Raw genomic sequence first — 25,881 nt, 5'->3', positions numbered from 1 at the left:
GTGCAGACCGCGTGAGACGACGCTTCATCCAGTCCCAAACATGCTCAATGGCGGACAGATCCGGAGATCTTGCTGGCCAGGGTAGTTGACTTACACCTTCTAGAGCACGTTGGGTGGCACGGGATACATGCGGACGTGCATTGTCCTGTTGGAACAGGAAGTTCCCTTGCCGGTCTAGGAATGGTAGAACGATGGGTTCGATGACGGTTTGGATGTACCGTGCACTATTCAGTGTCCCCTCGACGATCACCAGTGGTGTACGGCCAGTGTAGGAGATCGCTCCCCACACCATGATGCCGGGTGTTGGCCCTGTGTGCCTCGGTCGTATGCAGTCCTGATTGTGGCGCTCACCTGCACGGCGCTAATCACGCATACGACCATCATTGGCACCAAGGCAGAAGCGACTCTCATCGCTGAAGACGACACGTCTCCATTCGTCCCTCCATTCACACCTGTCACGACACCACTGGAGGCGGGCTGCACGATGTTGGGGCGTGAGCGGAAGACGGCCTAACGGTGTGCGGGACCGTAGCCCAGCTTCATGGAGACGGTTGCGAATGGTCCTCGCCGATACCCCAGGAGCAACAGTGTCCCTAATTTGCTGGGAATTGGCGGTGCGGTCCCCTACGGCACTGCGTAGGATCCTACGGTCTTGGCGTGCATCCGTGCGTCGCTGCGGTCCGGTCCCAGGTCGACGGGCACGTGCACCTTCCGCCGACCACTGGCGACAACATCGATGTACTGTGGAGACCTCACGCCCCACGTGTTGAGCAATTCGGCGGTACGTCCACCCGGCCTCCCGCATGCCCACTATACGCCCTCGCTCAAAGTCCGTCAATTGCACATACGGTTCACGTCCACGCTGTCGCGGCATGCTACCAGTGTTAAAGACTGCGATGGAGATCCGTATGCCACGGCAAACTGGCTGACACTGACGGCGGCGGTGCACAAATGCTGCGCAGCTAGCGCCATTCGACGGCCAACACCGCGGTTCCTGGTGTGTCCGCTGTGCCGTGCGTGTGATCATTGCTTGTACAGCCCTCTCGCAGTGTCCGGAGCAAGTATGGTGGGTCTGACACACCGGTGTCAATGTGTTCTTTTTTCCATTTCCAGGAGTGTAGATGCAGCAGGGCACAAACACTCGCAGGAAGCGAACCAGTCACAATTATCATGCTCATAGCGGAGAACAAGAACAGTATTTACGAATGCCATGTAGTCACGGCACCGAAGCCACGAACCAAAAGTATCTTGCCTAGCATGCGAGATGGTTCTGCAATGGCAGTAGAAAACTTGATTTGCCTGAAGATGTGTGGATAGTGACGACCCACTGCTCGCCTCCAGACTTGGCCGGCCAAAGGAATAATATGTCCTCTCTCGTTTCTGGTGCAGGTACCTCGCGTCCGAAAGATGCTAAGCCAGACAAGCCTGAAAGTCACACGGGCTGTAGAACAAACTGCCGGCCCATTGCCCCGCAGACCTCACTGTCCGTGCTGCTTCACACACTGTATCAACCCGGGAAATGTCTCAATGATACTCGCGATTAGCCTGCCACGCCCCCTTCACGCCAAAGATTGTGTTCCAGATACGTGGCGCGAATTATCGGTCGCGCAACGGATCAACTGCTCGTATGGTAACATCTAAATAGTCGTTTTTGCCTCGCTCAGTTTGCGAGTGGAACACGAAGGGAAATGACTAGTAGTGGTAAGACGTACCCTGCGCCTCACACCGTAAAGTGGCTTGCGGAATGTGTGAGCAGAAGTAGATGTAGTAGGCAGAGGAGTTGCCACTTCTAAACTGTTGCCCGTTAAAACTGATACACCAGGAAAGATGAAGAAATTTTACTTATTGTGCTTACACAATATGATAGGAAGAATACACTATTAAATTTCTAGGTGATTTGGGAGTATAAAGGTTGTGACTAGCAATACTCAGAACTGCCTTCTCGATAGCCCAACAGTGACGAAACCTGACAGGACACTGAATCGAAATGTTTCGGTGACATCACTCGATGTTGCTTCTCCTCTGTGCCAGAAGTCATCGATTATCAGTGGCGTGCCAATCTCTCAACAACTTATAACCAAATGGTTACAGTGGATGAGAATCCTTCAGGATATCATGGCCAGCGCAACAGGCGAAGAACCTCTGTATCGATGCGGTTCAGTACAGCACGAGCAAATACAGTCCTGCGTTATCTTGTTGAAAAGTAACTTGATGGAGACCTCACAGCCACGGGCCCTAACTCGTCAGAAATGTAATGCCCGCTGTCCACCGCTTATTTCATCCAGGACTGATCGTGTTGTGTACCGAATGGCTTCCCATAGCATAACGCCAGGTTATTGTTCCTTATTTCGATGACGAATGCAATATGGTAACGTTAGTTCTCCTCAGAGAGTACCCACACAAGTACTTTTATGGTGATGCTGTACGCAGAACAGAGTGTCGTCTGAAAAGATGACGTTGTGACAACTTATGTCCAGTAATGTTGTTGAGTGCACCAACGTAGGTGGACCTCTCCACTTCTACATCTACCTCTACATCTACATGGATACTCTGCAAATCACATGTAAGTGCCTGGCAGAGGGTTCATCGAATCACCTTCACAATTCTCTATTATTCAAAAACAACAGTTCTCTGATTTTTCTCTTTTCTTGTATGGTGAAACCTTGCTTCATGCCAGATATAGTAATTTTAGGCAAACGGTAAGTACACTACAGGTGTTAATGAGTGAGTTTGCGAGAATCTTTTGATTACATTTTTTAAAAGCTCAAAAGTTTCTACTCGTACACCATCAAGCGACGTTAGAACTTAGACTGTGACCAAATTTCAGCTTGATATGTCCACTCATTCCAGAGAAATGTGGTCTTAACAGAGGAACGGACAATGTGACAGCAAATGACAAAAATGTTTTCTTCCTATTATGTAATTACAAATTAACCATTTTCGGATTTTTTTCCTTGATTTGTAGTGTGAAATCTTGATACTTGTCAAATTTCTGAATTCTAGATCAACGGCAACTATCCTACAGGTATGAATAAGTGAGTTTGTGAATATCAAAATATGTGACATGAATGGTCATATCTTTTGACTGCATTGACTTAGAAGCTCACACTTATTAAACCGCCAAGCGGCTGTAGACAGTAATATGTGACATAATTTTCAACATGATTCGTCTATCCATTCCTGAGGAAAATGGGTCTTAAGGCACGTAAGGACAGGCAAATAGTGGATAACAAATGACCTAAGCTGTTTTTTTCGTTTGTTGTAAACACAAATTAAACATTTTCGAGTTTTCTTCCTTTATTTGTACTATGAAATCTTGTTTCTTGCCTCATTCCATGATTCTAGGTCAATGGGAAGTATCCTGTAAGTTTTAATGAATGAGTATCAAAATATAGGGTGTTCCGAAATCCCTGTTACGAACTTCTAGGACTTATGTATGTTTGCAGGTGGCGATATTCAGGCGCCAAATAATTGTTAAAATTGCTGGTGAACCTTCAGCTGTCCTTCATTTTGCACAACGTGCTTTGCTACTAGTTTCTGTCAAATGACCATTATCAAGCATAAACTCGCATGAACGACTAGAAAGTTCCCAGCCGTTCACGCCACCTTATACGTGATAACGGTAATTTGATCTAAACTAGTAACGAAGCGCGTTGTGCGAAATAAAGAACAGCTGATGGTTCACCAGCAATTTTAAGAAACTTCTATAATTTGCAGAGGGGTCTCAGTACATAATTTTGCAATAGGTACCCACGTCCGGAATCGCACAGTTCCTGTTCCACGACGGTGTAATGCGTCCGCTTCAGCTGAGGAAGAGAGAAAAGTCTCAGAGTTGCTTATCCTTGTATGAAATAGGGTAGACAGGATGAGGTGCCACTGCGTGTCTGTCAGGAAATGTGGTTTCAGCATTATGGTGCACTATCTCTCTTCTCACTTGCGGTTCGGAGGCATTTCAACAGACGATATGGAGAAAGATGGATAAGCCGAGGTAATCCGACCGCGTGGCCGCCGCAGTCTCCAGATTTAACTCCTATGGACTACTTCTTGTGGGATCGTACACAAAGTTTAATTTATGATATTCCTGTGGAGCCAGAGGAAGAGCTACTGGCACGAGTTCTGGCCGCTGCACGAGAAACTGAAGAGCCACCAGGTGGGATAGAGGGTGTGTACCAGAACATACATACATACATACTCCGCAATCCACGATACGGTGCGTGGCGGAGGGTACCTCGTACCACAACTAGCATCTTCTCTCCCTGTTCCACTCCCAAACAGAACGAGGGAAAAATGACTACCTATATGCTTCTGTACGAGCCCTAATCTCTCTTACCTTATCTTTGTCGTCTTTCCACGAAATATAAGTTGGCGGCAGTAAAATTGTACTGCAGTCAGCCTCAAATGCTGGTTCTCTAAATTTCCTCAGTAGCGATTCACGAAAAGAACGCCTCCTTTCCTCCAGAGGCTCCCACCCGAGTTCCTGAAGTATATCCGTAACATTCGCGTGATGATCGAACCTACCAGTAACAAATCTAGCAGCCCTCCTCTGAATTGCTTCTATGTCCTCCTTCAATGTGACCTGATACGGATCCCAAACGCTCGAACAGTACTCAAGAATAGGTCGTATTAGTGGTTTATAAGCGGTCTCCTTTACAGATGAACGACATCTTCCCAAAATTCTACCAATGAACCGAAGACGACTATCCGCCTTCCCCACAACTGCCGTTACATGCTTGTCCCACTTCATATCGCTCTGCAATGTTACGCTCAAATATTTTATCGACGTGACTGGGTCAAGCGCTACCCTACTAATGGAGTATAGAAACATTACGGGATTCTTTTTCCTATTCATCTGCATTAATTTACATTTATAGTTATATGCCATTCTTTACACCAATCACGAATCCTGTCCAAGTCATCTTGTATCCTCCTACAGTCACTCAACGACGACACCTTCCCGTACACCACAGCATCATCAGCAAACAGCCGCACATTTCTATCCACCCTATCCAAAAGATCATTTATGTAGATAGAAAACAACAGCGGACCTACCACACTTCCCTGGGGCACTCCAGATGATACCCTCGCCCCCGATGAACACTCACCATCGAGGACAACGTACTGGGTTCTATTACTTAAGAAGTCTTCGAACCACTCACATATTTGGGAACCAATCCCATATGCTCGTACCTTAGGAGTCTGCAGTGGGGCACCGAGTCAAACGCTTTCCGGAAGTGAAGGAATATGGCATCCGTCTGATACCCTTCATCCATGGTTCGCAAGATATCATGTGAAAAAAGGGCGAGTTGCGTTTCGCAGGAGCGATGCTTTCTAAAGCCGTGCTGATGCATGGACAGCAACTTCTCTGTCTCAAGGAATCTCATTATATTCGGAGAATATGTTCGAGATTCCTGCAATAAACCGATGTTACGGATATTGGTCTGTAATTTTTGAGGATCCGTTCTCCTACCCTTCTTATATACAGGCGTCACCAGCGTTTTTTCCCAGTAGGTACAGTGTCTCTGTCAACTCTGGTGGCCGCCACACCGAGCCGCTGCTGTAACGCATCAGTACTGTTCTGAACGTACAGTGTGCTGAGTTCTTTTTTGTTTTGGCATGACGTAAATACGTAATGTTTAAGTGTTAATACAAACAAACGTCCCTAAGTGATAAATGAATGTATCGTTATCTTTGCTTTCGAAATGTTTGCTAATAATTGTACTGCGTCACACCAAATTAAATTCCTTAAGCAGAATTGGATAGGTTAAATGTCTGTATTGAAACTGTCGTAGAACGGCAACGGTACGTTTATAGGCATGAGTTCCTGTTCAAAATACTATGTACTCATTCCCCTCTACAAGACCTAGAAGTTTGTAACGGTAATTTCCAAACATCCTGTATGTGAGGTATGTGGCCGTATATTTTGATTGCATTGACTTGGAGCCGTAGACCTTAACATGTGCCATATGTGACATAAATTTTAATTTGTTACAACTACCCATTCCTGAGAGAAAGCTGTAACAGTTGGCCAGAGAAATAGACACACGGATAACAATGTGATCCTATGAGGGTTCTATTTTTACCGAGCGAGGTACGGAACTCTAAAAATACGACTTAACGAACAGTGACGGACTTAAAGAGGTTCTCGCATACACATATTGTATGTTTCTGTGAAGTTATGCAGAGAATTTTAATACCACCTGATGGAAGGCAGTGCATAACGAAAATATTGTAGAACTATATTATTGCAGAACTAGTTACATAGTTTCTGTTATTTTTAACAATTTTTCTTCCTCAGCTGTACTTACTGCCTATTAGAATGAGGTGTTGTTATGATATGTTACCAGCTGCAATTTCCTGTTTATAATTCACACTAATTTGACTAACAGTGTATCAGTTGTTATGTGATGATGATGCTTGATACATGCAGAAAACGCAAATAGCGTAAGAAAAGCAAACTGAGCAACGATTTTAGTGCACTGCAAAAATTATATCGATGTTATTACACAATTATTCAGACTTACCTATAAATTGTATTACAACAAAAAGTGTAGGCGTTGAACTCTACTCAAATTTAAATACATTAGAAGTACATATGAAGAGTGTAATCTTGATACTCTACGTCAGTTGACTGCGAGATGAAGAATGTCCGTTCAGATCTGCGAGTTTAATGATGCTTCAAACACTACACAACCCACACGCACGTCAAAGCATACTGTTTCATTACACAGACTGGGACGGTCACTTAACAATAATTGTGACTGTGGACAATTTGGAATGCCAGACAATTTTATTCGGAAGCACTGGTTTCGGAGGCTTCAAAGAATACGAAAGAGTTGAAAAATAAAGCGGAACAATATACATCTACATCTACATGACTACTCTGCAATTCACATTTAAGTGCTTGGCAGAGGGTTCATCGAACCACAATTATACTATCTCTCTACCATTCCACACCCGAACAGCGCGCGGGAAAAACGAACACCTAAACCTTTTTGTTCGAGCTCTGATTTCTCTTATTTTATTTTGATGATCAGTCCTACCTATGTAGGTTGGGCTCAACAAAATATTTTCGTATTCGGAAGAGAAAGTTGGTGACTGAAATTTCGTAAATAGATCTCGCCGCGACGAAAAACGTCTTTGCTGTAATGACTTCCATCCCAATTTGCGTATCATATCTGCCACACTCTCTCCCCTATTACGTGATAATACAAAACGAGCTGCCCTTTTTTGCACCCTTTCGATGTCCTCCGTCAATCCCACCTGGTAAGGATCCCACACCGCGCAGCAATATTCTAACAGAGGACGAACGAGTGTAGTGTAACCTGTCTCTCTAGTGGACTTGTAGCGTCTTCGAAGTGTCCTGCCAATGAAACGCAACCTTTGGCTCGTCTTCCCCACAATATTATCTTTGTGGTCTTTCCAACTGAATTTGTTCGTAATTTTTACACCCAGGAACTTAGTTGAATTGACAGCCTTGAGAATTGCACTATTTATCGAGTAATCGAATTCCAACGGATTTCTTTTGGAACTCAATTGGATCACCTCACATTTTTCGTTATTTAGCGTCAACTGCCACCTGCCACACCATACAGCAATCTTTTCTAAATCGCTTTGCAACTGATACTGGTCTTCGGTTGACCTTACTAGACGGTAAATTACAGCATCATCTGCGAACAACCTAAGAGAACTGCTCATTGTCACCCAGGTCATTTATAAAGATCAGGAACAGGAGAGGTCCCAGGACGCTTCCCTGGGGAACACCTGATATCACTTCAGTTTTACTCGATGATTTGCCGTCTATTACTACGAATTGCGACCTTCCTGACAGGAAATCACGAATCCAGTCGCACAACTGAGACGATACCCCATAGGACCGCAGCTTAGAAGTCGCTTGTGAGGAACGGTGTCAAAAGCTTTCCGGAAATCCAGAAATACGGAATCAACCTGAGATCCCCTGTCGACAGCGGCCATTACTTCGTGCGAATAAAGAGCTAGCTGCGTTGCACAAAAACGAAGTTTTCTGAAACCATGCTGATTACGTATCAATAGATCGTTCCCTTCGAGGTGATTCATAATGTTTGAATACCTACTGCAAACCGACGTCAATGATATAGGTCTGTAGTTCGATGGATTACTCCTACTACCCTTCTTAAACACTGGTGCGACCTGCGCAATTTTCCAATCTGTAGGTACAGATCTATCGGTGAGCGAGCGGTTGTATATGAGTGCTAAGTAGGGAGCTATTGTATCAGCGTAATCTTAAAGGAACCTAATCGGTATACAATCTGGACCTGAAGACTTGCCCGTATCAAGCGATTTGAGTTGCTTCGCAACCCCTAAGGTATCTACTTCTAAGAAACTCATGCTAGCAGCTGTTCGTGTTTCAAATTCTGGAATATTCCATTCGTCTTCCCTGGTGAAGGAATTTCGGAAAACTGCGTTCAATAACTCCGCTTTAGCGGCACAGTCGTCGGTAACAGTATCATAGGCACTGCGCAGCGAAGGTATTGACTGCGTCTTGCCGCTTGTGTACTTTCCATACGACCAGAATTTCTTCGGATTTTCTACCAAATTTCGAGACAATATTTCGTTGTGGAACCAATTAAAGGCATCTCGCATTGAAGTCCGTGCCAAATTTCGCGCGTCTGTAAATTTTAGCCAATCTTCGGGATTTCGCGTTCTTCTGAACTTCGCATGCTTTTTCCGTTGCCTCTGCAACAGCCTTCGGACCTGATTTGTGTACCATGGGGGATCAGTTCAATTTCTTACCAATTAATGAGGTACGAATCTCTCAATTGCTGTTGCTACTATATCTTTGAATTTGAGTCACATCTCGTCTACATTTGCATAGTCAGTTCGGAAGGAATGGAGATTGTGTCTTAGGAAGGCTTCTAGTGACACTTTATCCGATTTTTTAAATAAAATTATTTTGCGTTTGTTTCTGGTGGATTTGGAAGAAACGGTATTGAGCCTAGCTACAACGACCCTGTGATCACTAATCCCTGTATCAGTCATGATGCTCTCTATTAGCTCTGGATTGTTTGTGGCTAAGAGGTCAAGTGTGTTTTCGCAACCGTTTACAATTCGCGTGGGTTCGTGGAGTAACTGCTCGAAATAATTTTCGGAAAAAGCATTTAGGAGAATCTCGGAAGTTTTTTTCTGCCTACCACCGGTTTTGAACAAGTATTTTTGCCAACATATCGAGGGAAGGTTGAAGTCCCCACCAACTATAACTGTATGAGTGGGGTATTTATTTGTTACGAGACTCAAATTTTCTCTGAACTGTTCAGCAACTATATCATCGGAGTCTAGGGGTCGGTAGAAGGAGCCAATTATTAACTTAGTTTGGCTGTTACGTATAACTTCCACCCATACCAATTCGCACGGCGTATCTACTTCGACTTCACTACAAGATAAAACACTACTGACAGACACAAACACTCCACCACCAATTCTGCCTAATCTATCTTTCCTGAACACCGTCTGAGACTTTGTAAAAATTTCCGCAGAACTTATTTCAGGCTTTAGCCAGCTTTCTGTACCTATAACGATTTCAGCTTCTGTGCTTTCTATTAGCGCTCGAAGCTCAGGGACTTTCACAGCACAACTACAACAATTTACAATTCCGACTGTTCCTTGATCCAAGCACGTCCTGTATTTGCCATGCACCCTTTGAGATTGCAGCCCACCACGTACTTTCCCGAGGCCTTCTAACCTAAAAAATCGCCCAGTCCACGGCACACAGCCTCCGCTACCCGTGTAGCCGCCAGCTGAGTGTAGTGAACTCCTGACCTATTCAGCGGAACCCGAAACCCCACTACCCTATGGCGCAAGTCAAGGAATCTGCAGCCAACACGGTCGCAAAACCGTCTGAGCCTCTGATTCAGACACTCCACCCGGCTCTGCACCAAAGGTCCGCAGTCCGTTCTGTCAACGATGCTGCAGATGGTGAGTTCTGCCTTCATCTCGTAAGCAAGACCGGCAGCCTTCACCAAATCAGATAGCCGCTGGAATCCAGAGAGAATTTCCTCAGATCCAAAGCGACACACGTCATTAGTGCAGACATGTGCCACCACCTGCAGCTGGCTGCACCGTGTGCTCTTCATGGCATCCGGAAGGACCCTTTCCACATCACGAATGACTCGACCCGGAATGGACACGGAGTGCACACTGGATTTCTTCCCCTCCTTAGCCGCCATATCCCTAAGGGGCCCCATTACGCGCCTAACATTGGAGCACCCAACTACCGATAATCCCACCCTCTGCGATTGCCCGGACCTTGAAGGCTGACACACATCACACATTAAAAAACGTTTTGCATCACCTCTGTTCCGAGAGTTCCGGAATCTGTATAGAAAATTGGAATAGAGATCAGCAAAACATTATTTCCGCCCTTTTTATTGCACATGAAAACCATACATTGCATGTTGTACCACATATAGCGACACCTTCAGAGGTGGTGATCCAGATTGCTGTACACACCGGTACCTCTAAAACGCAGTAGCTCGTCTTCTTAAATTGATGCATGCCTGTATTCGTCATGGCATCCTATCCACAAGTTCATCAAGGAACTATTGCTCCAGATTGTCCCACTCCTCAACGGCGATTCGGCGTAGATCCCTCAGAGTGGTTGGTGGGTCACGTCGTCTATAAACAGCTCTTTTCAATCTATCCCAGGCAGGTTCGATAGGGTTCATATCTGGAGAACATACTGGCCACTCTAGTCGAGCGATGTCGTTATCCTGAAGGAAGTCATTCAAAAGATGTGCACTATGGAGGCGCGAATTGTCGTCCATGGAGACGAGTGCCTCGCCAATGTACGGCCGATATGGTTGCACTATCGGTCTGAGGATGACATTCACTTATCGTACAGCCGCTACGGCGCCTTCCATGACCACCGGCGATGTACTTCCGCCCAACATAATGTCACCCCAAAACAGCAGGGACCTCCACCTTGCTGTACTCGCTGGACAGTGTGTCTAAGGCGTTCAGCCTCACCGGGTTGCCTCCAAACAGGTCTCCGACGATTGTCTGGTTGAAGGCATAAACGACACTCATCGGTGAAGAGAAAGTGATTCCAATCCTGAGCGGTCCATTCGGCATGTTGTTAGGTCCATCTGCACCGAGCTGCATGGTGTTGTGGTTGCAACGATGGACCTCGCCATGGACGTCGGGAGTGAAATTGCGCATCATGCAGCGTATTGCGCAGTTTGAGTCGTAACACGAGGTCCTGTGGCTCCACGAAAAGCATTATTCAACATGGTGGCGTTGGTGTCAAGGTTCTTCCGAGCCATAATCCGTAGGTAGCGGTCATCCACTGCAGTAGTAGCCCTTGGGCGGCCTGAGCGAGGGACGTCATCGACAGTTCCTGTCTCTCTGTATCTCCTCAATGTCCGAACAATATCGTTTTGGTTCACTCCGAGGCGCCTGGACACTTCCCTTGTTGAGAACCCTCCCTGTCACAAAGTAACAATCGGCCGCCATCGAACCGAGGTATTGACCGTCTAGGCATCGTTGAACAACTGACAACACGACCCGTATACCTCGTTCCTGGTGGAATGACTGGAACTGATTGGCTGTCGGACCCCCTCCGTCTAATAGGCGCTGCTCATGGATGACTGTTTACATCTTTGGGTGGGTTTAGTGACACCTCTGAACAGTGAAAGGGACTATGTCTGTTATATAATGTCCACAGTCAGCGTCTATCATCATGAGTTATGGAAATCGGGGTGATTCAAAACTTGTTTTGATGTGTGTATAACATCGTAACGGATGATCACCGAGTTACAAGCTAAATGAATAAGCCGAAAGTTATTTGCCAGAGAGGTGTATCTTTATCTTCAAAGCAGCGAGGGGAGAGTAACTGAATCAAAGTAAAGAATGAATTACATAAATAAGTACAAAATAAATAATTGAACCATAGGAGGAGAGTAATATGTATATCTAACATATTTTATTCAACAGAGGGTGTATTCGGGAATCATAACAACAAACGCTACCTCACTAAAAAGTGAATAACGCAGATCGGATGTCAAGCTAACTTGATACACGCAGGGTGACAGTTTTTGAACTATATGAAAAAAATGTAAATTAGTTACAAACTACGGATTGCAAACACTTTATTCAACATGTAAAAGTCACTACAGATATTCGGATTCAGGTTATGACATGTTCGAAATGCCTGCCTTCATTGGCGATTGTGTGGCGCAGGCGAACAGCGAAATTCTACATGGCCCGCTGAAGTGTCGGAACATCGATGCATTCGATGACCTCTTGAATGGCCGTTTTCAGCTCAGCAATGGTTTTCGGGTTGTAGCTGTATGCCTTGTCTTTAATATAGCCCTACAAAAAAGAGTCGGATGTGTTCATATCCGGAGAATGTGGTGGCCATTCGAGGCCCAAGGCAGTAGCCTATGGGTACACCAGAACCAGAATGTGGTCCCCAGAGTGCTCCTCCAGGACTTCTAACACTCTCCTACTTCGATGGGGTCGAGCTTCGTCTTGCATTAACCACATCTTGTCGAAACAGACTAACTTTGGATAATGGGGATGAAAACCTCTTCCAATACCGTCACGTACCGTTCGGTAGTTACAGCGCCACAAAGGAATATCGGACCGATTATTCCGAGACTGGAAATTAGACAGTCACGCGTAGGAGGTGAAGAGACTTCTCTATCATGAAATGTGGATTCTCAGCCCCAGAAATGCTCCAGTTTTGCTTGTTGACGAACCCATCCAAGCGAAAGTGGGCTTCATCGCTAAACCAATCCATATATGCGCATGCTAATTCCCATAGTGCCCCGCGGCCAACCGTGCCGTTTGAACATCCTAACACAAATCGTTCAGAAGTTATTACGATTTTATTTCATATAGTTCAATAATTGTCACCCTGTACCATCGGTGGGTACGTAACTATTAGAGCTGCAATTCTCTGCGACAGGCAGAATGGATACGAGCAGTAGTATTGTTAGTGCCTGGATTTGGGCGTTTACTTCCCTAGCTGCTCGTCGGTCTTCCATGAAGCATAAACTCCTTTCTTCGGATGGTCCGTTGGCCAGTATTAACACCCAAACTCTAGTGAGACCTCTATGAATGTAAAAAAAAAGCAGTAATAGTAACGGGCAATACAATGTGGTAGATAATGTATTTATTGATGTTAAACATGTAGAATGTTCCTTCGGAAAATTGTCGCCTTTCTACATTCATAAAAGTTTTGAGGCACGTACAGGTCACTTTAAACCTATTAAGAGGCCTATAAATGGTATACATCTACATCCATATCTACATCTACAAGGATGCTCTGCAAATCACATTTAAGTGCCTGGCAGAGGGTTTATCGAACCACCTTATCCGATCTCGTATAGCGCCCGGAGAGAACGAACTCCTATATCTTCCCGTACGATCTCTGATCTCCCTTATTTTATCAGGGTGATCGTTTCTCCCTATGTTTGTCGGCGTCAACAAAATATTTTCGCATTCGGAGGAGAAAGTTGGTGATTGGCATTTCGTGAGAAGATTCCACTGCAACGAAAAACGCCTTTGTTTTAATGATATCCACCCCAAATCCTATGTCATTTCAGTGGCAATCTCTCCCCTATTTCGCGATAATAAACATTGTGCTGCCCTTCTTTGAACTTTTTCGATGTACTCAATCAATCCTATCTGGTAAGGATCCCACACTGCGCTGCAATATTCTAAATACGATGGACAATCGTAGTAGATCTGATACATTTTTTGAGTGTCCTGTCTACAAAACGCAGCCATTTGTTAGCCTTCCCCACAACATTTACTATGTGTTCTTTCCAATTTAAGTTGCTCGTAATTGCAATTCCTAGGTATTTAGTTGAATTTAAATCTTTTAGATTTGACTGGTTTATTGTGTAACTGGAGTTTAACGGATTCCTTTTAGCACTTATGTGGATGACCTCACACTTTTAGTTATTTAGGGTCAATTGCCAATTTTCACACTATACAGATATCTTTTCTAAATCATTTTGCAATTTGTTTTGATCTTCTGATGATTTTACTACTCGATAAACGACAGCGACATCTGCAAACAACCTAAGACGGCTGCTCAAATTGTCTCCTAAATTGTTTATAAAGATAAGGAACAGCAAAGAGCCTGTAACGCTATCTTGGGGAACGGCAGAAATCATTTCTCTTTTAGTCGATGACTTTCCGTCAATTACTACGAACTGTGACCCCTCTGACAGGAAATCTGACCGAAACACTGAAAGCTATCTAGGCAAAAAAAAATTGTTAAATACTAAACTACTTGGAGATTATGCTGTCGACAGCTAGCAGCCTAGTCGCCTAAATTGTTGCAAAGGCACTGTGGTGCACCGGAATATTATGGATATAGATATCAAAGAAAGGCAACCGGAGTGGGAAATAGCACATGTCACTGAAGTGGAAAATTTCAAGAAAAGGCTACGTCAGTGTCAACTTTTTGGTGCGACCAGCATATGTTGTAACAGTCACACAACCACGACCAAGTATTCAAGTATTCAATGTAATTTCCCCTCCCCCTCCCCCTCTCACTCCCCCCTCCCTCCGCCACTCCCCACCCCCTACCCGTGTGTCAATTGTCGCCAAAAAGCGCAGCAAGTGAGGAGCAAGAAATGTCTTGTCTTTGCGAAAGAGAAGAAAATCCAGGAGATCAGAGTCATCGTACGCATCTCATAATGTGGTGCAAAGAAAGTGTTTAAGGTGAAACAACTGCCTGCATTGAAGACCAGCGCTGGCACCCAGACTTTGACAACTGAGGTAAGCACACGAACCTGCACCTGTAAATACGGCTCCAGGCCTGCACCGCTGATACCACAACCGAGCCTTCCTACGATTGAAATATTGGTGGTTACCGAAACTAAGATCGGAAAGGATAGCCAGGCCCTGTCAGCAGAAGAGTCTCAGCAAAATGGTTTTATTAAAACGGCCCTGTTACCGTCCCCAAAATCAAAGTTGGGGAGAAACCCAGCAGGCCAAAGCATTCAGGTCCGAAGCCATCACACCAAACGACCTTGGGCTTAACTGATGATCAGACTATGGCCTTACTAACGACAAGGTCATAGCCTTGGCAGAAGCATTGTCTGGAATTTAGTTCCCCAATGAGTTCGTTCAGATTCCACAACAAAGGGGACGGAACTCCTCCTTGTGGGCAACCTCTAGTGGTGTTAATTACCATCTTTTCATTCATCATGGTAGCCTCTACCTTCCTTCCTGGTCCACCTACATATAGTGGTCCCTAGGTCATACACCTCTACTGCCCTCGACGTTTGTCTGAGGGAACCGGCGAGTCTCTCAAGTAAACCCCCAATACGCTACAAGTTCTCCACAGTGGAGGAACGACAGGGGGAAAGACGAAATAAAACTTCACCGTTAAGATGGGTTCCATAATTTAATGGATCTTGAATGGGTTTAGGACAGATGTCGAGGAACTACGTTTAAAGGTACCAGAGCAGACTAATGTGTATCTGCTTTCAAGAACACACGTGGACGACCTTAGTGAGGACTCAGGTAAGGGGGAGTAGCTATTCTTGTCAATAATGCCTATCACTCTTAGCTTCTCTCTCCTCTCGTCCACAACCAGTCCACAAGCAGTCGCTGTAACAGTGCGTAAGAGGTTGTTCACTCCAACGGCCCCCAAATGAGTTACTCTATAAAAAAGCTGAGATCTAGTTAGCTCCTCCATCTCTTATCCTCTGTGATGATTTTAAATTACACAGTTATTGTGCTTTGGGACTCTGAAACCAATTGCCCCAGGGGTAGGGCAATTGAGAATTTTATCACGTACTCATGTACGTGTTTGTTGAACATGTGGTGGAGCACATACTATAGCACTGCAAGAAAGTCGTTCAATGCCATCGATTTCTCGGTATGCTCTCCAGTGCTTGCACACACCACTCAGTGGGAAGTGCTTAGTGACTTGCACTCAGGTGATCACTACCCGATCTGGATTCACCTCCCAGACGGAGGGGCGCAAAAGAAAGCTACCACAATGCGTCCTCAGTAGAGCAGACTGGATGCTTGACAGCCAACTTGCTGTGGCTGAACACCATAACAGCGTCCAGGATGGATCACCATACCCAGGATGGATCACCATACCCAAATGTTCCACAGCGCCCCTGAAGCATCCATTCTGCAGTCTTCAGGTCAGCTGAAAGATAGCCTGACCCATTGTGGAGCGACGAATGCCACTCTGTACTCAGGACCAGGTGGGCAGCTCTGCGTAGGTTCAGATAGCGGCCAACTGCAGAAAACCTGACAGCTTTTCATGTAGCAAAGGCGAAATGTCGCCGGATTATTGAAGAGAGCAATAAGAGATCTTTGAAACAGTTTCTGGCCACCGTAAACCGTTCCACTAACAGCACAGTCGTATGGGAGGCCATCAGGAGGAATTATGGAAAAAGAGGGAGTTGCCCCATGGCCGATATGTTGAAGAATGGAAGTATTCAGACCAAAGAGTAATTTAAGCGCTGCAACAGGGTCGTTCACTGCCATCTATCTCTCGGTATGCTCTCCAACCCTTGCACACACCACTCTGTGCGAAGTGCTCAATGACTTGGACTCAGGTGATCACTTCCCGATCTGCACTCACCTCGCAGACAGAGTGGTGCCCAAATGAAATGTCCTGACTATGATGGTCTATTTTGTCGCAGTTACCGCTACTACCAGACAAGATTTAGCTTTCCTACGCTATAGAGTGGTTGCTGAGAGGAGCAGTTCGGAATTAAGTTCAACGACTTATGAAGAATAAAAGTACCCCTCCTTCTAACGGAAGCTGGATTCTGCGTTGTCCGCAGCTGGTGACACGTCACCTGTCAAGTTATGATCTGTTGTAGGAAAGGCACCTCATAAGGTGGAGTGAAGAAATCCTCCTCGCCCTATCAAACCTCATTTTGGCACACGTGACAAGAGGCAGTTTTAATTTCATTTTTAAGACCTGGGAAGGGCCGCACATACCTGAGTAGTTATCATAGTGATGTCCTCACTAGCTGCGTAGGAAATACCTTGGAGCACATGGCCAAAGGCCAGTTTGTCTGGATCTTAGAGTCGAGGCAGTGTGGGTTTCCAGGAGGTGTTGCTCCTCCTCTGACTCGCTGGCCGCTGGGCAGGAGGTAGGTGTGTTGCTGGAATGGACATGGAATGGCCTGCTGCGCTGTGGCACTGAGTCTGCGATGGACTTAGCACGTGAAGCTCTTGCTTCACTTTCCGGCCGATGACCTCAGAAGTTAAGTTGCATAGTGCTCAGAGCCATTTGAAACATTTTTTTTGCGTCCTCAGATTTTCACTTTTTCCGCTCTCTAGCGGACAACCTTCTAGGAACTTCCTTTCCGGATGAAAATGTGTTCCGAACGTTGCTCGACGAGTTCTTTGCCTCAAAACTATGTGATTTCCACAGTCGCGTAATCGAAAAGTTATCCCAGGGTTGGCAGTTTGTTGTAAATAGTGAAGGAGGATATATTATTGATAACTAAAGTCTCTGTTACATATATTTTCTGTGTTTATTACATTTATGGGAAAACCCTACGAATTGATGCACGAACCTAATATTGTAAGTATATAATTTACTTGATTCGTAGTCTTCGGATAGGTCAAGGTCATCCGGATTTCACAAAGTGTCGCTAAAGCCAGATGCCGCAAAGAGGTGTTTCATATCAGTGGAAACTGTTAATATAACATAGAAATCAAGAGAGGTAGACTCCTCAGCCTGTTCAGAACCGCCTGCTAGTGCCGCAGGCCACAAAACCAAACGGTATTTATTTTGACCTTAACGTTGAAGCACAGTTCAGCTATGAACTTTCAACATGTCAAACAGGTGTGTATTAATTTATTTCTGAACTAATCTTAGATAGGTATATTTTGTTTTCTGTAAATAATAAACTAACACTGAAATTCTCAGAAAAGTTTGCGTACAGAATGGCTGTCCACCACGGAAATCTCACAACGATTTGCAGTTCAAACCGACGGTGAATGTTCCATCTTGTATGGGCAAAAAGGAAATGTTCAAGTCCATGGCTGTCCTAATGTTCACAGGGAATCTTCCTTCTACCATAGGTCGTACCGTCTCCAATAATAAAATCAAGGTTATTTTTCTATTAGTATCAACGTCAGTCACGCCCGTTGCCTCTGTGAATGATGACTCTGATCCTATAGAAATCAGGCAGGTATAAGAATTCCTAGCAGGGTGATTGTCGTGTATCAGACGAACCTCACGAATAATTTAAGTACGGTGCACAGAACATCGACGCTATACGCGCCTGTGTGGCTGAGGTATGTGTACAGGCAAGCCACGCTGTGGATTACCATATTGTCCGGATTTTAACATATGTTTCGTCTCAGGGATTTAGTTTACAAAGAAGCCATTGAAATACGTTTGACGAACGGTTTAATTAGTAGTGATGATGGTTTTAATCTTGATAAACTGTGGAATGTGGCACTGCAGTAGTTAACTCTTACAGACGACGGTGTCCGCCCTTGGTAGCTGAGTGGTCAGCGCGACGGACTGTCATCCCTAAAGGCCCGGGTTCGATTCCCAGCTGGGCGGGGATTTTCTCCGCTCAGAGACTGGGTGTCGTGTTGTCCTTATCATCATCCTTTCATCCCCATCGACACGCAAGTTGCCGAAGTGGCGTCATCTCGGAAGACTTCCACCAGCGAACGGTCTACCCGGCGGGAGGCCCTAGCCACACGGCATTTCCATTTTACAGACGACGGTACGGTTCCCTCTCGACCAGACCTTGTGAAACAACATCAGTTATAAAGGGGTCGTGATAGCATATATCTGTGCCGCCCGCGTGATATTTCTCGGCTCAGCACCATATAAGATGCATATCGGCGCCTTACCGTCAGTCTGTCCCCCTCGCTCTCAAGAACGTAGGACGAATTGCAACTGAAATATTAGTAACGGGCCAAGTATGGTTACGACTAAATTCCTGTAATTTTATAGATCAAGGCACTAAAAGAACGCAGCAGGCAATAATACAAAATATTGTTATTTGATTTGATTTGATTTTATTTTGAGCACACTGGACTCGCATTCGGCAGGACGACGGTTCGAGGCCGCGTCCGGCCATCCTGATTTAGGTTTTCCGTGATTTCCCTAAACCGCTCCTGGCAAATGCCAGGATGGTTCCTTTAAAAGGGCACGGCCGACTTCCTTCCCTAATCCGATGAGACCGATGACCTGGCTGTTTGGTCTCTTCTCCCAAACAATCCAATCTAATCCAATTTGATTTTGACAGGGAAGCTAAAACCGCTTAGGTCGAACCCGTCACTGCTCGCACCGAAACCGAGTTATCGTCGGTATCGCTCCCTGTATATCTAGTAAAGCCCTTAAATAGTGCAAGGAGTCCCTTTACCAGTTTTTTGTTAGACACAATTTCCTCAGGTCTAGTTGTCCCGAAGATTCTTTATCTTTTGCTCTCCAATGCCATGCATTCGAAGATTAGGTGTGATGTAGTTCCTTCACCCTCATCACAGATCCTACATTTAGGGTGTTCTTCCGTTTTACCCACTGTGTGTAGGTGTTTTTTGAAATTCCCATGGCCGGTCATCAGTCCAGTCATGAGTTTGATCTCTTTTCTCTTCAATCCTAGGATTACAGAGCTTCTTTTAAAGCATTGCTTGGGCACCATTACCTTACCATGTTTTTGTTTATGGACCTTGGTCCACTATTCTGCGTGCTGTTTCCTAAGCTAGTTCCGTAGTTCTAGTTTGACCATAGCATTGGTGACTGTCAGGACAGGTTCCGGTCCAATAAATGGAGTCGTTGCCCGCATCCTGGCCAACCTGTCTGCTTGTTCACTGCCACAGATTCCTGAGTGGCCAGGGACCCACACTAAGTTTACTCTATTGCTTCCCCCTAGCTCCACCAGAGCCCTGTGGCATTCTGCATCAATCTTAGATCTCTTAGCAGGAGCTACCAGTGATTTCAAGGCTGCCTCAACCGCTGTCTACCTTCTTCCACCACACTATGGCCCCATAGGAAATCCTAGGTCTAACCACTGTGGTGTATATCCAGTGCATACCTCTGGCTTAGGCCCCAGTTTTTACCACAAGCCCTTCTGGTACTCACTAGAATACTTTTCGCCTTGGAGCAGATGTTCTTAATGTGAGGGGTCCATGTTAGTTTCTCATGTAAGGTTACCCTTAGATATTTCACTGTCCCTTCACAGGTAGAGTTTCATCGAAGAGCTTTAGATTCCAATTTGAGTGTTGGATATGCCTCTTTGTGAATGGCACCACAACAGGCTTCTTAGGATTACCCCTTACATCCTGTTTAATGCACCAGTCTTGCACAATGTCCAATCCTCCTTGTGCCGTTTTCTAACTGTGTCAGTAAATTAGCCAAGTATTACTATGACAAGGTCATGGCCTTGGCAGAAGCATTGTCTGGAATTTAGTTCCCCAATGAGTTCGTTCAGATTCCACAACAAAGGGGACGGAACTCCTCCTTGTGGGCAACCTCTAGTGGTGTTAATTACCATCTTTTCATTCATCATGGTAGCCTCTACCTTCCTTCCTGGTCCACCTACATATAGTGGTCCCTAGGTCATACACCTCTACTGCCCTTACCATGGAATCGAAGGTTGTTTTACTGATGGCCCCCTCGATATCCAGGAAGATGCAGTGGGCTATTTCTTGGAAGTGAAGTGCTTTCTCCTCCCTCCCAAAGAGATGATGGAGAGCTGTCTCACATGATTTACCTGGTTGATATGTGTGTTGGTTTGAATGTAGAGGGGCCCTAATTAACCTCCTTTCCCAAACGTGTACATTAACCAGTTTTTGCAATGTTTTGAGAATGAGGGAGGACAGACTGACTGGTCTCATATCCTTGGCCTTGGTATGATCAATTCTCCCTGGCTTTGGAATGAAGACAACATTCACTGCCCTCCAAGCATTGAGAGTGATTCCCACTGCTAGGTTAACGCTGAATAACCTGCATAGATTCTTATGAGATTCTCTTCTGCCTGTTGCAGGAGAGCTGGAAAGATTCCGCCAGGGTCAGGTGACTTGAACGATTGGAATGTTCCCAGCCCCCAATGGATTTTATTGAAATCCACACACTCCTTGGCCAATTCCCAGTCCTGGTCTGTGTTGTATGGTAGAGCATATTGAGGAAAGTGAGTTTTGAGGAGCAGTTCCAGCGTCTTTGTATATTCCCCATCCTCCTTACTCAACGTACCACCCCGATTGGTTGGTACTCTAGTGAGGATTCTGTGAAGTATGGCTTGAGCAGCCATGCTCTCCACTTCCTCACAGAATGACTTCCAGGATGCCTCCTTTGCTTGTTTGACTGAAAGGTTGTAGCTGCCAAGGGCCTCACGACATTTTGCCCATTGTCCTTTACATCTCGCAAGGTTAAACAGTCTTCGTACCTGTTTTCTTTGCGTTTCCAAGTTATTATTCCACCAAGGCACACTCCTGTTGGTGCACTTCTTTGTGACTGTGCAGTTGTCCTGATATGAGATCACTATGGCAGAGGTAACAGCCTCTGTTACTTCCTAAACTCCACTGGATTCCTTATTGAGGTTTTAATTTCCGATAAGCCTGAGTCAAGGTCCGTCCTATATGTCTCCCAGTCGGTTTTCCTGGGATTCCTATAGGTCATGATCTGTCTGATTCCCATTTCAACCTTAAATTAAAAGTACATGTGGTCCGATGAGGATGGCTCTAATGGCACATGCCTTTGTTTGACATAACTGCACATCATCATGGATCCAAAGGTTATGTCAAATACTTCTTCCTTTCTGCTATTCCTGACTGTAGGTTCATTGCCCCTACTCAGAACCTCCAAGTTGTTAGCTAAAAGAAATTCAAGAAGATGCTCACCTCTACTGTTGGTGTCCTTGCTGTCCAACACTAGGTTGTGGGCAATGGCTTCACATCCCACCAACAGTTGGTCACCTTTCCGATGGCAAGCTTCTACCAGTCTCCTCACTTCCAAAGGAGTGGGAGAGCTGTCTTCATAAGGAAGGTATGCCGAGGCCAAAACAATTTCTCTCGTGATACCTTCCTCACACTGCTGCTTTCTAATGGTCACTAGGTCCCTGGAGCAGGAATTCATCATTGGCATGAAAGAAATTCCATTTCGTACATAGATGCAAGTCCTGGAGTTCCTTAGATTTCTAGCATAAATCAGCTTATCTCCAGTGCCACTGAGGCCCAATACGCCCCCTCTATATAAGTAGGATTAGTGTATCAGGGCCACGTCCAATTCCTGCCTCCCCAGGCAGCGGCTCAGGGCAGCAGAGACCCCTTCACTGGGCTGCAGATCAATCTGCAGCACATACGGTCTCCGTCTTGCTGCCATCATTGCTTTTGAGGTCTTTGATAGCCCTGATGGCGATCTACGAGAACCCTAAAAACAATTTCAGGCCTTGCTCTCACATCGCCTTCAGGGGCTCCTCTTTGACCTCCACCACCAGGGTTCGTCCTTGCAGTACAACATTCTGGGTGATCACTCTCCAGTCTTCTGTAGAGACTTTTGGGTTTTAGGCCCCCATTTCTGCGAACAGAGTCTTAGGGGAGACATCCTTAAGGATCTTTGGTACCCATATTGATACCTTTGCGGTCTTAAGAAGCTCCACTGCCGTCTCGACCAGCAGCTTCGCATTTTCCCACAGGCATATCATGGGCACCTTGTCCTTAAGCCATTCCACCATGTGCACCACCCCACAGACAAAAATGAGGGCAGCACGATCTAGATAGACCCTCCTGAAGATGGATCCTGGACCAGCGTCCCCCCCCCCCCCCCCCCCCCCACAATCTTTCCAAAGAGGGCCATGTGTACCAGTTCCTCCTGCTGCGAGGTGATGGCTACCAGTGGATAACATTCCTGGGTAGCTGCCATCTTAAAAGCTGAGACTGCAGTACTGTAGGTCTGTTTCTGTATTTCTTGCCTCGGTTTTTTCTGGGCTTGCTTATCCAGGGAGGAGGAAGTCTTAGATTCCTCCCTTATCCTCTTGTTGCCTGTGTGAGACAGTTTTTTCTTGGGAGTCTTAGGTTCAAGCCCCTTTAATTCACTTCACTTATCTTTAGGAAGCCATTCCTTCCATTATTTTTTTCTCTGTTCCCTGAGTAGTTTCCTCCTCTGGGCCCCAGACAAGGCTTTAATCTTGATTTGGTCCTACTTCTCGGTTACAGTTTGAACATCTGGCTCAGGTCTAGACCCTGATTCAGTAGTGGGAATGCCTTCCACCGCTCCTAACCCCGATGTTTGGGTGTCTGAGGTCTCAGTTTGCCCCTCAGTAGGTCTTAATTTATATTCTTTAGTCGTGTCCATACTGTCCCCACGAGATTTGGGGATCTACACAGTCCACATCACGAATACCCTCATCTTCACGCGGATACGCAAGCCTCTCCACCCGCATGGACAGTGCTTCGTCTAGGTGGTGTCCCCCAGAGAGGAAATATTGTTATTGTAAATACTTGTTTTTGTAAATACAAGTTTTCGTGTGTAAACCATCATCAAAGGAAATGCAGTACGCGAATGAATGATTGCGACTTTGATTGGTGAGTAGTTAAAGTAGTAGAAAGATAAATTTGGCTAAATTTAGTTAGTGAGTAACGTTATCGTAGTAATCAGGAAATGTGGTGGTAAATGTTAATAAAACAATCATGCTAGAAAAGATAACCAAAGGACCGGATGTTGGCTGTCCAGTATTCACTGATGATCCGGAAACACTCACAGGTGACACAGAAACTGTATTAAGGTAAATCGGAGTCCTAAAAGGGACAAAAGTTATCCCAGTTGAGATGTATCGACATTTGGGAAACTATGTGAATGTTGAAATACAATATCATTGTTTTACTTTGTGATGTTCAGTTAGTTGGTATGAGTCCAATCGGTATGAAGTGTGGATGGTGGACAGATGTGGGAAGACAAGACTGGAACTTTCCTCTATTGCGCCCTAGTAAAAGGCACTCATAAAGTCATGTCGATGTGCAAAATGTGTCTCCACTCAAGTTCTGAACCGTTAATTATGTAAAACATACAAAAGCGGTACTTTAAAAAATGTTTCAGTCAAGAATATTTCGAGTTTACCCGTTAACATTATTTCGGAAATGAACAGTACTTCATTAGTAATCTGTTTGATGAACCGTTTATGTCGAAACACGGATTCCTAGGAAGAGTTAGATTTCATTCTGAAAAGTGACAAATTCTGGTCCCTCTCACCAATAACATACCTTGTTTCATTAGAAGACAAATAGCAGTAACATCTACTTCGACATCAAGAGAATTAAGAAGAGTATAACTTTTTAACTTCTGATTTATACAGCAGCTTAGATAGGTGGTGCATATCTGGAATCCTTGTCGCATAAAATCAGCTATAAATATTTCTATGTCATTCGTTTTAGACTGAAATTTCAAAGAAATAATTTTGATCAGTTAACTAATATCACTGTTTAATTAGACTGTGGAACTGCGTTATTTAGTAGCTCCTTTCCTCGAACCAAGCAATGCAAGAAAAAAATTTAGTCCATGTTGGGAGACTTTATAGTGAAATTCTCTGAGTTGAAAAGGGAAACATATTCATTCCTCGATGTGCTAGCCAATCGCTAATATAAAACGTTAATATCTGACATTGAGGTAGAGGAACTGTAAAAATCTGCTAGACATTAGTCCGAGACATCTGACTGTAAACCGCATGTTTTCGTGTCGTTGTTCGCTGATTGCGCATTGATTCTCATGTGCAATTTGTTATAATGTCTGAAAGATAAGTGCTTCTACGTTGTTTATCAGATTGCTTAGTTATGGAAGATGCTACACTTGCTCACTAAAAAGAGTAACTGGAAGTTTGGAAGTATAAACTTGTTAAATAGCCACTAACACATTTGGCAGTATGTGGAAGTCGCATACCGCTAATGTGGACCTGCCTGTTACAAGAAACTTGGCGAATGTTTTTCATCACCTAACAGTGTAGTGATGAAAGTATGTAAGTGGAGCGCAACTGTTTTCCTACAAGCAAGACATTTTTCGTCATCACAAGTAACCTCTCTGAAATGAAGCATGAGACACAGATAATCTGAATAGATTACTAGAAACCCAACTCACAGAATATCTTCTAATATGTCAATTGATAATTTCTGTAACTTAGGCAGGGGGACTTGGTCACAACGGGTTACCGTAGCGGAATGATGATCGACGTTTTTCGGTGTCAAGGAAGTGTGACCAGGGAGCGGCCAGTAAAACTGGACCAGCCTGTTGACACTCAAGTACGGCAGCAATGTTTGTTTGGTTTTCATGAGTGTTGGTGCACGAAGTTTTCGTTGATTTCATGTTCCTGTCTCTGGCGATTTTGTAACCAAGGTAAGGTACACACTTATTTACATTACAGCTGTTGTTAGTACATACTTAGAATACATTTAATAGTGTTCAGTTTCGTGTAGTTAAATGTTTGTTTATCTATGTTTCTAGAGAGACTTTACCTCCATAAACTGGGGAGGAACGAGTGGGGCGCAATGGGGAAGTACCCATTCTGCCCTGCAATGCTTTTATCTAAAAGACCGCTTTTAGTAGGCATCTTATTTATTTTTCAGGCAGTCATGACCTAATGAGGCAATGAACAATGCTGTCAAGACGGTTTTACTGGCCAGGTTGTGCATCGGAAGGCTTCTAACCGGTTTGATGTTTTCAGACCACCTGGGGAAGGCATGTTAAAAGAGAAGGGAAACCCTAAGTACAATATTGATAAAATGACAGGAAAATTTGATGACGTATTTATTGAGGGACGGGAACTTGGGCTCCTTCAAATTATGGAGGCTAGGTCACCTGGTTTAATAACGAAATACTTTTGTAGCTTAGTTTATCAGATGACAGTAAGAAATGACATCATTCGTAGGTTTAAAAGTGAAATCGCAGACTGGGTCAACGAA

Source organism: Schistocerca nitens, chromosome 6, assembly GCF_023898315.1.
Source record: "Schistocerca nitens isolate TAMUIC-IGC-003100 chromosome 6, iqSchNite1.1, whole genome shotgun sequence".
Taxonomy (NCBI): domain Eukaryota; kingdom Metazoa; phylum Arthropoda; class Insecta; order Orthoptera; family Acrididae; genus Schistocerca; species Schistocerca nitens.
The sequence above is the reverse complement of the archived record's forward strand: the minus strand, read 5'-3'. Positions refer to the sequence as shown.